The sequence below is a fragment of the Terrapene carolina genome, unplaced genomic scaffold (assembly GCF_002925995.2).
Source record: "Terrapene carolina triunguis isolate 2854851 unplaced genomic scaffold, T_m_triunguis-2.0 Scaffold104, whole genome shotgun sequence".
NCBI classification, from domain to species: Eukaryota; Metazoa; Chordata; order Testudines; family Emydidae; genus Terrapene; species Terrapene triunguis.
The window spans coordinates 916,006-927,664 of NW_020664455.1; the positions used below are offsets into that span (position 1 = coordinate 916,006).

Consider the following 11,659-nt stretch of genomic DNA (forward strand, 5'->3'; position numbering starts at 1 on the left):
TAATGCCTGCATCTGAAACTTTCACTCCATGCATCTGAAGAAGTGAGGTTTTTTACCCACGAAAGCTTATGCCCAAATACATTTGTTAGTCTTTAAGGTGCCACCGGACTCCTTATTGTTGTTGTTTTTTAAATTATTGATACACTTCCTTAATAATAGGAAGGGGTGGGGGTATGCCGTCATCCTTCACCTTACATAAAATAAAGCATTGCTTTATTTCTATATTTGACTGTTGAGTGTGTGGTAAACTAAATACTCCTCAAATGTATACAGATAGATATCAGGCCCTTGTTCAGCCTGAGTTTGGTGGCTTTAAGGTTGCTTTTTGCAGGACCTCTCTATTTCTGCCCTTTGAGAAATATTCAGACTCTTTTTTAATTCATGGTTTGGAAATAATAGAATGCAACTCTCCTAGCTGCCAAGGTGAGTCAGCAAAAGAGCTCTTCATGACTGTTCAGGATTCTACCACCTGGCAGCAGTAATAGGCAGCAGAATAATCCTGCATATCTCTGCAGGGTCTTAGAAAATGACATCCTATTACACTATACTGGACATGGAGAAAAGGAAGAGAACTAAACAAAAATACGTGGATCATTTAAGATCTGTAGAAAAAATAAAGTTGGGGAGGAGGGAATTAGTTTTTAAAAAAAAGGGTAAAAAAGAAAAACCAAGGATAATGTAGACCTATTAAATGAGGAGGGGGATACAATTAATAATTATTTTAAAGTGGGTGAGTAGCTGAACTGCTTTAAATTTTTAACAAAAAGATAAGAAAATGAGATGGGCACAGTTAGGGAGTGATGAAGACATTGTTAGCACAACCATTGATTTAAAAAACAGGTAAAGAAATACTTGAAAATAATGCATATACAGATTATAGGTCTGGATGTTTTGCACCTGGGTTGTTAATGAAATTAGTTAATAAATGTACTTAATGACAGTTATTTCTGAAAAATCTTGGAGAACAAACAAGATATCAGAAAACTGGTAACAAGAAATATGATACCCAACTATAAAAGGGAAAAAATAGCAGTTCTGTATTCCCTCTAATTCAGGGAATTAGAGATCTTTTTGCTGTGCATGTATAACTTTTAAAATAAATTAATGGTGATATCCTATCACCTAGAACTGGAAGGGACCTTGCAAGGTCATTGAGTCCAGCCCCCTGCCTTCACTAGCAGGACCAAGTACTGATTTTTCCCAAGATCAGTAAGTAGCCCCCTCAAGGATTGAACTCACAACCCTGGGTTTAGCAGGCCAATGCTCACACCACTGAGCTATCCCTCCCCCCCCACTTGTGTGTGTTAATTCAAGTTTGTGCATATGTACATATTGGCATGCACAAAATAGTCAGCTCAAATGTTCAGTCTCTTACAGAAAAGCTTGGGACTGGGATAGCACAGGAGTTATATGTCAGGAGTGAAGTATAGTACCCGAGCTGAACAGAAAAATTTCCTTGTGCCTGCCAACACTGTAGTCTACCACTGTTAGTCCCTCACTTCCATAAATACCAAATTAATCCAATTTTTGTAAGAAATAAGCACAATTTAAATATGCACCAGAATTTACTGGAAATTCAGTTAATCAAATCATACAACAATAATGCAGAGGGCCACATTATCCTCCTTCAGCCCCTGATTGTCAGAGGACATGGGAGGGCCATTATCTGGCTATAACAAAAGAAGGACTGGAGATATTTGACATGGGTTTAATCCGGCCACAAGTTTATTATTAGTTGTCTGGGACTACCTGGCAGATAAAAGTGTACAGTGCAAGTAACCCCATGTTTATTCTGTAATTACCCGGGGGGCTTTTACCAGCTCCCCCTCTTTTTCCATCTAGGTTCCTTCAGCAAATCCATTGCCAGGACCTTGCCATCCACCCCCTCGCCCCCATAGGAGGGTTAAGATGGGCTATAAGAATGGGGGGTTGGCTCCCTGCTGTACCTCCCTGCTCCCTCATAGGAGTCCCTAACCACCCCCCGTTCGTTCCTTTAATGAACACCTCTTTTAAAGTCCTTTTCTAAGCCATTTATCCGGTCACAGTATACCTTTCCTATGGAGTACCTGCACTGGACCTCCGCCCTACACTTAAATAATGAGTTGCGACATATAGCCTGCCGCTCTTCATGCCGTGCATGAACAGAGCCCTTCCTATACCTGCTGTGGGAAAAGTGAAAAAACCCCAACTGCAATATGGTGGTAAGGGAAAAATTCCTTCCCAGCCCCCCTTAAAAAAGGGGCAGCTAGCATAATGCCCACAGCAGGTCTTGACCAAACCTGGTATTTTACCACCTAAAGGGGAGGGAGGGTGGGTCCTGTTTCAGCCTGCTCCCTGTAAAAGGGAAGCTTCAGGCACAGGGCTGCCCCTTTTAAACCCTGCATTCCTAGAGGACCCTTTTACAGCAGTTTTCATCTCCCTCTTACCCCCTACAGCTATAAAGCACTGTTCCCTTCATTTGGCCTGCCAGCCAGATACCCCCCCCCCCTCCACTTAAAGGTGCAAGGCGGTCATTGTCTGGCTATACTGAAAGAAGGACAGGAGACATTTGACAAGGGTTTAATCAGGCCGCAACTTTATTATTAGGTGTCTGGGCCTACCCAGCAGACCTGTACAGTGCAGGTAACCCTATGTTTATTCTGTAATTACCCGGGGGGCTTTTACCAGCTCCCCGTCTTTTTTCCATCCAGGTCCCTCCAGAAAATCCATTGCCAGGATCTTACCATACCTGGGGGGCTTTTACCAGCTCCCCCTCTTTTTCCATCCAGGTCCCTCTGGCAAATCCACTGCCAGGACCTTACCATCCACCCCCCCTTGTAGGAGGGTTAAGGTGGGCTATAAGAATGGGGGGTTGGCTCCCTGCCATACCAATCAGAGGAGTCCTTAACTGCCCCCCATTCATTCCTTTAACAAACACTTTTTTTTAAGTCCTTTTCCAAGCCATTTATCTGGTCACTGTATACCTCTCCTATGGAGTACCTGCACTGGACATCCGCCACAAGGAGGTGCCTCACCCAACCAGGGCCACATTTCTCTCCTTCAGCCCCTGATTGTCAGGGGACTAGGGAGGGCCAGTATGTTAGCTCAATGGTGGGCAGAGCTTTTCCCCTAAAGAAAGATGGATTCTGTAGAGGTTGTTTCTGACCCTTAATAAAGGGATAGGGTGGAATGCCCCTATACAGATCCAGTGAGATGAATTACTGCCAAGAGGAATTAATAAAGGTAACTCTTAGCTTTCTGTTAAAATTCTTCCTTCTTCAGCGTATCAACAAACCTCATGCCATACAATGAACATATTTATACAATAGTGCAATGCAATCTAGCAATACCATTTTGATTGCCTATGTCATGATTTGAGTAACTCTTAAAATGCTGAACATGATGTGATAACAAATCTCTCTACCTTTTCCATTTAGCAGTTAACAATCAATCATGCATTCCTAAGTGAATTGTAATGTTGCTTTCATTAAAAGATAAATAGTAGAAGGTGGACATGTTAGTGGTTTTTCTGTATCTGTGATATTTTGTTTCTCTATCGAAAATAAAATTCTTACATGAAAAGAACGAATAACAGATAATGTACTGTCTGCCTACTTGTCTCTACAGACAAGCAAAATTTATTACTGTAAAAGATACATATTAATAACAAGTTTTGATACCACTGTATAGCAGTATAATAAAAACATATGATATAAGAAAGAAACAAATCACATTGTAAAAGATGCCTGTTTAGGGGAAATTAAATATTAAATATTGTTCCTTTTAAATACATTTTCTTAAGCTTTGCTATACAATTGTCAAAAATTATGCTGATTCCAACTGTGAACATTTTTGACCAGAGTGATATAAATTAGGTAAGCATTTCATTGTTTTTATATGGAGATATACCTATCTCATAGAGCTGGAAGGGACCCTGAAAAGTCATTGAGTCCAGCCCCCTGCCTTCACTAGCAGGACCAAATACTGATTTTGCCCCAGATCCCTAAGTGGCCCCCTCAAGGATTGAACTCACAATCCTGGACCCTAGATTTAATAGGCCAATGCTCAAACCACTGAGCTATCCCTCCCTAAGTTTTTACATTTCGTTTCTTCTTTTTATGTGACAGTTGTATATTTGTTTTTCTCCCATGGATTGTGTAGAAAGAAAATTAAAATTTCAGTTCTAAACAAGTAAAGCTGGTTATAAGATAACTAATTTAGTACCACATAAATATTAATCAAACAGTTCTTTTTTAATCACTGAATTTTTAATATTTTTTCATTTTAAAATAAAAATACATAAATTTCTCTATGTGAACTACAATATTGTAAGTGTGTATTGCTCCTTGATATATATGTTGCATCTAGTGAGTTTGAAGTTTGAATTAATCTCTTTTGGTTTAAAGTGCATGTCTTTTATTTTGACTTTATTTTCAGAAATAAAAATTGCAGTTTGTATTAATATGCTCTTTGTTTAGGGATACTGCAACCTGGGCGGAGATAAAAGCTAAGAAGTCACCAAGCGGAAGCTTAAAAACCCTTATGAGCAAGCTCTCTTCTTTTCAGAAGCATCCACCTCTCAGTGGATATTACTTTGTTATTTCTTAATTTTAAAATAACAAATTCAGAACAGTAGTAAGTTTTTGTGTGAGACCCAGGTTTGACTGTGACCTCAGGACTTTCAGTCCCAAAGATTGGTTTTTAAAGAGTTGAATGGCAGCTGCATTACTGTATGAAGCCATGTTTTGCAGCCAGAAGGTGTGATAAAATGGCAGAGGTGGCTGATGTGTGGGAGGAAAGGGTGTGTGAAAAGTGTGCTAGGAGGAAAAAATGGCAGCCCCAAATGATGGGATAGGTTTTGCCTAAGCTCTGTTAATAGAGTGAATGTAGAAATGTCAGTGGAAATTGCAGGTATTATTTACGTGCTGACCTTTAGATTGTTTAGAACAAAAGAAACCAAAGATAGAAAAGATGTATTAGGTGATTTTATCAATCCTCTCGGGGCCAGGGCAAGATTATTTCCTGTAGTCATGACCATGTGTATCCATGGCACAATTGGAACCAAAATCCTTGGCAGCAACCCCTAAATTTGTCAGCAATGACCTTTAAAGTCCAGGCAACATTAATTTATTCTACCACCATGAAATACCATTAATTCCCACCTCTACAAAATACATACAATTATGGTTAGTGGGTGAAAATACTCATTAAATCATCATTGATTATTTTTGATGGTGATTATGTTTGAGGGTGGTTGTTTTCACTGTGCTCTCAAAATGTACAGGCTATGGTTATGGGTCACACAGTCTGCAGATTGGACCCACCCGGGTAAAATATTACTCTTCTGAAATATATATTGGTAGATGTCTTTTTTGGCTAAGGAAATTTCATGTTCTGCAGTAATTAATTTTACTAAGGGGATCTGAAGTAGGCATTCTTAGTTAATAGTTTTAATGCTACATTAAGTAGTTCTGTGGCAGCAACTGCAGGAGCTGTCTCAAACAGCATTTCAGGTGTTTGGTCTACCCCCTCTCTGCCTGTGACTGACAGGTCTGGTCTGCCTCTTGAATTGTGAATGGGGTTAAAGACTCTCTGTAAACAAAAGAACCACCATCCTGGGTCAGACCAAAGGTCCATCTAGGCCAGTATCCTGTCTTCCGACAGTAGCCAATGCCAGGTGCCCCAGAGGGAATGAACAGAACAGGTAATCATCAATTGATCCATCCCCTGTCGTCCATTCCCAGTTTCTGCCTTTTTTGAACCTTTTCCAATTCCAATATATCTTTTTTTGAGATGGGGCGACCACATCTGCAGGCAGTATTCAAGATGTGGGCGTACCATGGATTTATATAGAGGTAATATGATATTTTCTGTCTTCTTATCTATCCCTTTTTTAATGATTCCCAACATTCTGTTCGCTTTTTTGACTGCCACTGCACATTGAGTGGATGTTTTCTGAGAACTATCCACAATGACTCCAATATCTCTTTCTTGAGTGGTAACAGCTAATTTAGACCCCACCATTTTATATGTATAGTTGGGGTTATGTTTTTCAATGTGCATTACTTTGCATTTATCAACATTGAATTTCATCTGCTATTTTGTTGCCTAGTCACCCAGTTTTGAGAGATCCTTTTGCAGTTCTTCACAGTCTGCTTTGGACTTAACTATCTTGAGTAGTTTCATATCATCTGCAAATTTTGCTTCTCCCTTTGAGTTAGCTACTGCCTCTCGTGGAGGTGTTAGGATAGGAAGCTCTCCAGTCAGCGTAGGAACAACTTCACTTAAGTGCTACAACAGTGCATCTGCGCCGATGCAGCATTTTAAGTGTAGACCTGCCCTAAGGGTACGTCTATATTTACCTCCGGGTCCAGCGGTAAGCAATTGATCTTCTGGGATTGATTTATCGCATCTTGTCTAGACGCAATAAATCGATCCCAGAAGTGCTCGCCGTCGACGCCAGTACTCCTGCTCCGCGAGAGGAGTACGCGGAGTCGACGGGGGAGCCTGCCTGCCGCGTGTGGACCCGCGGTAAGTTCGAACTAAGATAGTTCGACTTCAGCTACGTGAATAACGTAGCTGAAGTTGCGTATCTTCGTTCGAAGTGGGGGGTTAGTGTGGACCAGCCCTAAGTCTTTGCAGGATCAGAGTCTACATTCCTTGTTTTGTCTAAAACAGCAGAATTTTAAGTCTTGCAATATTAAGGGGCTTTATGCCATCGGAAAAATGACATTAGCTCAATTAATACATATGCAAGAAGATAAAATCAATCATTCTAAAGTGGCTGATTTCAGATTTAAAAAAAAAATTGTCTTAAGCAAGTAAAGATAGAAAAAGAATATGAACAAATAGGAAGTAATGAAGTAAATATATTTGGTATTACAGGTTACACAATCTTTGGAAAAACTTAACATATACAAATCAACAGCTCTCTATTGCACAGCGTAAGTATACTCTCATAGGAAAAGAGATGAAAAATTCATTGCTAGAGTCATTTAAAACTGTCCTGAATGAAACCTTCACAATTATAATGCAGGAAATGTCCTTTGATGGGGGGGATGACCTGAAAAGTCTGTTCCAACTCTAATTTCTAGGATTCTTTGAAAATTGAAAAAAAGCTACATGAAGAATGGATACTCTGGAAATAAAACAACAGATGGTCCCCTGGCTAGCTGAAGTTATACTCTTGATATCTTGGGGTCAGAAAATCCATTTATAAAGGGACCTTGAAAGTATTATGGGGACACCACTCTCTAAAAGATTTGTTTTGGAACAGTTCAACCTATATAATAGATATAAGCAGTATTTCATGCATCATAGAGCATCTCTCTCTCCTGTTAGCATAAGAAATTATATGCACAGTTTTTTTCAAAAAGTGAGGGATCGCTTAAGTCTGCAAAAATACATACACTTATATTTACTTAGGCCCTGATCTTGCAAAGATTTTCACCTATGGTAAATTTAAAATTTTGAAGACAATGGTCTACTCGCAGCATGTAAAGTTATGCAGATATGTTTGCAGAATTATTTTGTTTAAAAAATAAAAAAAGTATTTTACATGCACAAATGTGGTTAATGCATTACGGGGTACAAGTTGCCCGCCTCTTTTTGAAAATGTAGATGATAATGGTTCTTGTTATATTGCTTTAACAAAGAGTTAACATGCCCTAATCCTTCATAGCCATACCCTGGCAAAATCCCATTGACATCAATGGGATGTTTGCCTGACCAAGTTTTTAGAATTGGGCCCACAGTAGCAAAGATAATGAAAATTCTGTCCTCCATGTGTCGGAGTTTCTCTCATTTCCCTTTGAGAGTAGAGGTGGGTAGAGTACAGGATAGTATAGCAAAATCATAGATATGGGAAGATTCCTGTAACAAGGAATAGTGTGCCCAATTCTTTTGTTACATGAAGAAATGAATTGATTTATAAAGATTGGATTTTAGTCTCATGTTACACAGGTATCAACATTTAAAGGGTATTTATTAATTAAAAGAAATGTAACTGTAAGATGAAAACTGTACTGAAAGATGAAATATATTAGCATATATTAAATTATATGCTGTTGGTGTATATATATATTTTTAAAGAAACTAATACAGTTTACATTATTTAATTAAAATACAATTTCACATTTCATTTACCTGCTTTCATTAAATGAACAAATATATGATTAGTTCCTTCCTTTTTATTGTTCTGAACATTTTCTTTTCTAAATAAGTTTTTACCAAAAGGAACATATTTTCCCCCTCTCATTTTCCTGTTACCTTTTTATTTCTTTTCCCTCTAGCTTAAAATGTTTTTCTCATCCCCTTTTTTCATGTGTAACAAACATTGCTGCTGCTGTAGTCCGGTGGTGCAATGCAGTTGATTTCAGTAGTACAAAGATTTTGCCTTTAGGTCCTAATTTTGCAAACACTTATACATGGGCTTCAAGCGGAAGGTCAGCCAAGGCATGCGGGGCCCAGTGTCATGGTGTGTCTGGGGCCCCAGGTTGCCTTAATTTGGCCTGAGGAGATAAAGACAAAGAAGGCTCAACTGTTCAGGCTCAGTTCCTTCTTATTATGTGTGACAATGAGATGGAATCCTGGCAGTGTCCGCTTATTCTGTGCTTTGTGCGATCTCGTTAGGCAAGTTAATAATAGTTAGTTTGTATAGCCACTGTAGATAATATAGGTTTATTAGCTGTATGCCCATTGGCAGGCAAGCAAGCAAACAAACAAACCAGCCAACCAACCAAAACTTTTGTAATAAATTAAGAGATATGCCCAGAACCAGGACTGAAGCCACTATGGCTGAGATTTAAAACCCTGGATTTTAAAACTCACCCCTCTTGTAAGGCTGCTCAGTGATGTACACTGTTAGTGCCTCTTATATCTTGGTGAGGGGTACATCCCTGACAGGTGCTCAATCTGTTACTCTTTCTCCAAGCGGACACAGAAAGTGAGGGAGGTCTGCCTCAACCTCTTTCTTCTACTGCATTCGACAAGAGCCTATTCAGAGCATGAGAGAAAAGATCCTGCCAAACCTGAGCAGACACTTTTGGCTAGTGCTCATGTGAGCCATAGCTCTACTCCAAGCTCCTGGGCTCATTCTTCATTGAAGAGATTGAACTCTTTAACTATTGAATCCAGCAGAGCAATCAAGACCTCTTCTATTCAGTCACCAGATAAGAGTAGGAAAGAGTATTGCCCCCAGGGTGAATATAGACATAGATCACCCTCTTCAGTGCTTAGCAAAATGAGTCAAAAGGCCCATCATGCCTCTGTGTCAGCTCATATCCCTCAGCTGAAAGGCAGTTTATGTTTTATGTCTAGTCTGAGTTTGTCTTTCTTCAGCTTTAACGATTGGATCTTATTATTGTGCCATTTTTTTTCTGCTACATTAAAGAGCTGTCTATAGCTGTCTTCCATTCTCATAGAAACTTTCAGCTCAAAACATTTAGTCTATTTACTTAAAGGGACATTGCCTTAACACTTTTTAATTCATTTATAAAATCTTTTGTTGCTGTTTGATTAGCAAAGGGGAAGGAAAACATGGTACATATATTTAACTACATCACAGTCTCCTTAAACATTCCAGTGCAAAAAACCAGGAATATTTGGTCGGTCTTTAAATAGTAGTTCTGTCTTTTGAGATTAAAAATAGATATTTCACTCCTAATATTTGAAGACTTGAATGTCTTTAATTTTCTTGCCAGAGACTGTGCCTTATAACATAAAAAAAAAATCTCTTGGGTTCCCCATTTTATTTTGGTCAGTATTCAGATTACATGACCTAATTTGGGGAAAGAAGTAAAATATTATTGTAATACCATTAGCATAACAGGCATGTTTACAGATTGCTTTATTATTGTTTTCTGCCAAATGACACTAAAGTTATCATTGCTTAGTGAATTGGGACTTCAGAATTACATGGCTATTAATTCAAAAGCAGTTTTGTTTGAATCCTTTTATATTTCAACTCATGTTGGTGATTAGGTAGATAGCACTCTTTCGTTTGAATTAGTACTTCAGCCCAGGATGGGGGAAACTGCAGCTATCTTTGGAAGGCTAAGATGAAACCAGGGTCCTGATCACTGGTGGTCAATAATGGTCCCTGGGAACTCTTCAAAGACAAAAGTGTTGGCCAACTTTCTTGGCTAAATTTCATTTTGGCTGATATTCTCTAAACATTTCCTATTGTTTTTGTTGAATAATTTTTTTTCATTTCACCTGCTACAAATATTGTTTAGTGTTGCTGGTACAACAGCTATCCCAAAGATAGCTACATTTCAGTGGTGTGTGAACTGCTCCCTATATATACTGTCATATATTGCATAACATTGGTATTTACAAAGGGAGTTGTATAAGTTATTACTAATAATTGGATATAGTTGCTGAATTTAGGTACATAAATGTTTAGTGTGAAGTAGAGTGATGAATGACTGTTCTTGTGGAGGAGAAAAGACTAGATGTATCTCAGTTCTGAACTTTTTTTATCCCTAAACCACTTAAAATATGGACAGAGATTCACCCTTGATATAATTGTGCAGGCTAATATGTAATGGTCTTGTGGCAAAGAATATAGTTCAGTAAGGAGTGAGGAATAGTGGACCTATTGCCATGGTATTTAGGAATAATTTAAGACAGAAGACTAAATTTAAGAAAAGTTTTTTTCATATCAAAGACGGTTAAATTTTTGTATGATCTATTCTTTCTGGCCAGAAAAACATGCTTCATGTGCACATTACTTGGTTTAAAATCAGAATGAAAAGGCAAAACAAAAAGCAAAGATAAAAGGCATGAAATGTTAATCTTTGAAGTGGCAGTTTTTATTAATAGAGCAAAGGAAATGCAGGCTGGGCCTTCATTCACACATGTCTGAACATGTGAAGCTTGTAGTCACTTTAAGCATTGTATTACTTTTTCTATTTTAAGCCAAGTGATGTGTATCTTTAATATATGTGGTATAAGAGTCAGCTAATACTATTCCTAAGCAAAAGTGTGATATTTCTTATGATTGCTTCTAATGTAGCAGGAGAGTTAATGTAAAGGTTTAATACACCAGCTTTTCACCTCTGGAGACTTGGGTCCAGATCCTGGTTTTGGTGTTAAGTGAAAATGTGTTTTGTGGTCTCCTCCTCTTCATACCTCTTAGAGAACATTTGTCTACATTAGAAATTTGCTGTACAATTAGGCATGATTGACAGTCTCTGTCATGCCTTAAGAAGGAACAAGTAATGGACAGCAGATACACTGCAGGAGTGGAGAGAAGCAACTTTGCAGTGGTGTGTGTGGAAGCTAGTAAAGCACTTCCCTACCCTACTGTTGACTCCAGACAGTGCTATTGGGCTACATCCAAAGGTGAGGTATAAGTGGTGTAACTTTAGCTTCCACAGACTCCGTTGCCCTATATAAAATTTCCTTAAATTTGGACCCCATTGCACTTATTTCCAACTACCAATGTGTAAGGGAGCCTAATTCTTGTGAAGCCAAAGGAAGGTGTAAAAAGGTTATCTTAAAGTGGTCTGCTATTTTAACTTAAACTTCAGATATTTCAGATTATTTCTACACTTCCTCAGCGTGTAAGTTATTCTTACATTTACTTAAAGTTGCTTGCACTTATTTAGATTCCATGGGACAAATTCAGAGTGTGTGTGTGTGTGTGTGTGTGTGTGTGTGTGTGTGTGTGTGTGTG

At 38.5% G+C, this 11,659-nt stretch overlaps 1 protein-coding gene across 1 annotated transcript in view; it reads left to right on the forward strand.

The window, feature by feature from the left end:
• LOC112118973 (cytosolic carboxypeptidase 6) overlaps nt 1-11,659 on the forward strand; it is a 1,367,858-nt gene that overhangs the window by 134,047 nt on the left and 1,222,152 nt on the right. The gene's annotated exons all lie outside the window — the stretch shown is intronic.